The following is a 5,225-nucleotide window of genomic DNA, read 5'->3' as shown; positions in this document are numbered from 1 at the left end:
TATGGTGCAAGTAAAAACATTGGATGGATTTTTGGTGCTCGTGGACAAGGACGGATACAAGCATTAAATTTTTTTTTGGGGGGGAGGGGGTGTTTATTATTCACTGTATTTAATTATTTATTCATATTAAGTTGAAAAAACGTCTGGTAGCCTTGACATGTACTATGTAGTTTCCTTCATTCATGTGCTCAAATATGTATACTTACATATCTTAAATCTTGGATTTCCTTTTAGCTTCTATTATATTTCCTTAGCCTATATGCATTCAGCCTACCTTTTCAAGATAAAGTTTTATGAGTTGTCTATGATGATGGAAATGCTACCAAGATTACAAACTACTGTAGCATTCTCATAAGGGAGGGTTTCTATAACTATTTGACATTATTTTTGCCAATTTGAATAAACTGTATGTGACTCAGTTAAAAATATATTCGTTACTCTCTTCCTTCATAATGGAAAATAATAATAAAATATACTAGGAGATAGATCGAAGCACAATCATGAATGGGTAACATGCATTCATTTTATGAGAATGAGTAACATTGTAACAAAGTGCCAAACTTCCATTATTGATGCTATATTTGAAATCATATTAACATAACAATGAGCGCGATAGAGAGGCGCCTACTATTAATAGGGTTGGACTTTTAAAAAAAAAGAAGTAAGTAGCAGTTAAATGATAGTTTTAGGAGTTGTTAGTATAGTTTAGTTGGCTGATAAGTTAGTTAGATTCTATTTTTTACTGTCTATAAATAGCTAAGTTATAGTTAGCTTAGTTTATTATGCATTTTTTGTTGTAAATTTTGTAAGAAACTAGAGAGACTTCCTCTCCTGAGTTGGTAGTTCCAACTGTCTAAAATCTTCTAAGGAGTACCAATTGGTAATCCCTGATGCAGTAATAAAATCTACCTATTCTACTAGTGTTTGTCTTATCACTGGTATCTGAGCTTGAGGATCTTGGTGCTGAATGGTGCAATCGAGATCAAGAAAAATGGAGACACGATTTGACACAATCGAGTCGCGTATGGAGGAGATATTCCCTATCAATGCTGGAGACGTTGTAGCGGTTTGATTCCAGAATGGATTTGTTCAAAAGTCACGCGCTTAATTGGAACGATCGTGATTCACTGGGATCGCACTAGGTTGCAGGCTCGTCAGCGAAAAATCGCGACGTGTCGAAGCAATGGCGGAAGCTAGAACTTCTGATCTCCCGTGTAGTGACGCGGTGGTTTGGATTGAATGCATGGAGCAATTTTTCTTGCTGCGTATAGTGCTAGAGGAGAAATGGCTCACGGTTACCACCTTTACGATGGAAGGAAGGGCATTCACGTGGTTCAGGTGGTAGGAGGCAACGACGCTGATGCTTCAGTGGCGATTTCTCAGTGCAACGCTGCTACGACATTTTCAACCGAAATGGCTGTAGAGGCCGTATCAGACGCTGCTGAAGCTAAAATAGACAAACTCGGTTCGGGACAACGTCGACCAGTTTATGTTTAATGTTCGACCTCTCCACGGAATTGCACCGGAATTGATAATGGATCTATTGTTGAACGGGCTGAAATTGGAAGTCAGTGAGGAATGTAAATTGTTTCCATATCGGTCAGTGGATGAGTTGATGGAGTTGGCACTAAAGGTAGAAAATCACAACGCTGCCTTGTGAGGAGTATTAGGACGCAGTAAATGACTGGCTTCCAACTTTGTTATGGCCAATCTCCCTGCCACCAAAGCCGTGCATCCTGAACACCCAATTCTGTAGCAAACAATGGCGCAGAGTCGACGACAGATCCCTTGCGACGTCGTGGATTCAGACATCTCAGCAACAAGGAGTATAGGGCGAAGCGCGCTAGGGGGAATGCTTCCTCTGTGATGAACCGTACACCGCAGATCACATTTGCAAGAATACGGAGTTGAAGCTTTTGATCATGGAGCCCAACTTTAAAGCTGATTAGTTACATCATGAGGCGGTTCCAGAAGCAGGGAAGCAAGAGCAATTGGAACTCAAATTCATGATCTTGAGTGGACATCACAAGTCAATCAAGGCTTGGGTAGAGATTAATGGCCATCGTGTCCGCATTCTCATAGATTGTGGAGCTTCGGACAACTTTGCGACACCAAAGATCGTCATCGAGTTGGGTTTACGGATTGATAACACCCTTAAGTTCTAGGTCAGGGTAGCGGACAGTAGCAATAAGGGGGGACAAGGAACATGTTTGGATATAACTCTACAATTTAAGGAATTGGTTATCAAGGAAGACTTCCTTATTTTCCCAACTGATAAAGCGGAGTGTCTTGGGCTGGCGTGGCTAGATAAGTTAGGAGGCATCATCACAAACTTCAAAAAATCACACCTTCGATTTTAGAATGAGACAACATGGTTACTTTACAGGGGACCCAGAGCTGTGCTATGCAAGCATGCACCTTCAATCTATAGTTTTGTCCATTTAAGAAGGGGGAGAAGGATTTATGCTCTAGCTGTGGCCCATAACTTTACAACCTGCCACCATATTGCAGGTGCTGGAGGTGATACAATCAGTGTTAGCTTCTAATGTTAAGGTGTTTTAGACCTTATTGGGGCTACCACCGCACCATCGCCATGATCATGCCATTCCATTGAAGGAAGGAGCTTCAATCCTAAATATAAGACCCTACCGCTACATGCACCCTCAGAAATCTGTGATTGAAAAAATGGTGATAGAGATGCTGGCCTTAGGGATAATTCAGCCAAGCTCCAGCCCTTATGCTAGCCCAATATTCTTGGTGAAGAAAAAGGGCAGCAATTGGAGATTTTGCATCAATTATAGGGCGTTAAATGGTGTTACGATACCAGATAAATTTCCTATCTCCGTCATTGATGAGCTACTCGATGAATTGGTGGGAGTTGCAGTTTTCTTCAAGATGGATTTAAAATCCGGGTACCACCAAATCCGGATGAGGGATCAAGACATTCACAAGACTGCTTTCCGTACTCATGAGGTCATTACGAGTTTCTAGTCATGCGCTTCGGCGTGACCAATGGCCCTAGCTCTTTCCAAGCCTTGATGAATGACATTCTTAACCCTCTATTATGAAAATTTGTCTTGGTCTTTTTTTATGACATCCTTATCTATAGCTATGATATGGCGAGCCATGTCCTTCACCTCCAACAAGTTTTACATATCTTATTGGAGAACCAGCTGGTATTGAATGAGAAGAAATGCACATTTGCAGTAAGCTTGGTGGAATACTTGGGTCATTGTATCGGCATAAGGGGTTTTGGCTGATCCTAACATAACCACAACAATGCTAGAGTGGTTGGTGCCTACGGACCAGTGGGCTTTACGGGGATTCCTGAGCCTTACTGGATATTATAGGCGTTTTGTGCAAGGATATGGGGTTATGACCAAGTCGCTAATGGAATTGACAAAGACAAATGCATTTGAATGGAATGACAAGGCCCAAGAAACTTTAGAGAGATTGAAGAAGCTGATGATATACTTACCGACTCTAGCAGTTCCAGATTTCAATCAAGACATCGTGTTGGAAACTGACGCATTAAGTGAGGGGTTGGGTGCGGTGCTGTCTTAGCAGGGCAGACCAATAACATTCCTAAGCCAAGAACTATCTCCAAGGACCCAGCAAAAATCTGCGTATGAGTGGGAGTTGATAGCCATTGTCTTTGCTGTCTAAAAGTGGCGTCATTACTTGTTAGGTCACCATTTTATTGTTCTCACAGATCAGCAGAGTCTGAAATTCTTCACGGACCAGCAACTCATGGACCCAGCTTATTTGAAATGGACTACTAAATTGTTGGGCTTGAATTTTGAGATCCAGTACTGGCCATGCCTTGAGAATAAGGCGACAGATGCGCTGTCACGACAAATGATGGCAAGGGCAATCTCAGTAGTGTATATAAACCTTTGGAAAATGATGGATGAAGAGGTAGTTTAAGACCAACATATGCAAAATTTCGTAATTGTAACACCCTAAATTTTTATATTAAAACGGCGTTTTTCGAAATCTTGTTTTTCAGTGACTAGTTTTAGTTTGACGAGCCGGTTCCGAATCTCGAGATAAAATAAATAATAATATGATATTATTACTACATTTTTATTTTATTTTATATGCTATAATCAAAATAGATTTTAGATAATAATATCATTATCGAGTTCGATATCTGCCGATTTAAGTAAATATTAGTACTTTTCGGTAGACTTAGCTTCGCTAATACTTTACCATGGATTTTATATTCTTGCGATCACCAAGTTACTAATGTCATTTATATTAGTAACTCATATATATTTACCTTTATATGTAATATTACTTGTGTTTTAATACATCTAACTTTCATAATTATCCGTTTAAGCTATTTATAACTTGACCCACTAATTCAGCAACCTAGAACCTTGACACGTGGCCCCTCTAATGACACTTGCCCTTGTAATTAACCACATCATCACCATCATCAACATCTAATCTCATTTCTCTTCTCCTTCACCGAACCTTGAGGAAAGAAAAAGAAAGAATTCCATGGAAGCCATGAAACTTCGGAGCTTAATTTCTTGAATTCTGTAACTCCCGTAAAAAATCTAAATCGATTAAAGTGTTCATCTTTTCTTCCTCTTCACAATGGTATCGATTTTCTTGGAGGAAAGTTAGGCGTGGAGTGGTTGTCCTCTCATGCATGGTTCGGTCAAGGTAAGCTCAGAGGTGGAGTAGCTGATTTTTTTAACATTTTTTTCTTCAATTTTTCGTTCAAAAAGCTTCCTTGGTGTTTCGGTTTGGTGATTGTCATACAAAAGTAGGGTTTGATAATTTTTGTGATTAATAAATATATTAATATTGTGTAATTGTTGGGCTGTGAATTTGTGCTTAAATTTGAGTGTTATTATGTTTTAATTATGTTAAAAGTTGATAAAATATTCAGTTCCATGGACTGCTGGATAACCGAACTGAACAACCATGTTTAATGATGAATGTAAGATGGAATCATGGTGGAAATGATATGATTTGGTAGCTGAAAATTGGTTTTAAATATTGAGATAAATCAGTTACAGAAAAGATTGAAAAACTAGTTAAAAATCAAGTAAAATTTAATGAATTTTTTATGAGTTTACTTTGGTTTCTTGAAGAGTATTAAACCCTCATGTTTTAATTATTTTGTGGCTAAATTATAATTAAAAAAGAGTTTTGGGGATAAAAGTTAATTAAAAGAAAATTTATGGGTCAAAATGAATTTTTAAAAGTTT

This window comes from Arachis ipaensis, chromosome B03, assembly GCF_000816755.2.
Source record: "Arachis ipaensis cultivar K30076 chromosome B03, Araip1.1, whole genome shotgun sequence".
NCBI lineage: Eukaryota > Viridiplantae > Streptophyta > Magnoliopsida > Fabales > Fabaceae > Arachis > Arachis ipaensis.
The sequence above is the reverse complement of the archived record's forward strand: the minus strand, read 5'-3'. Positions refer to the sequence as shown.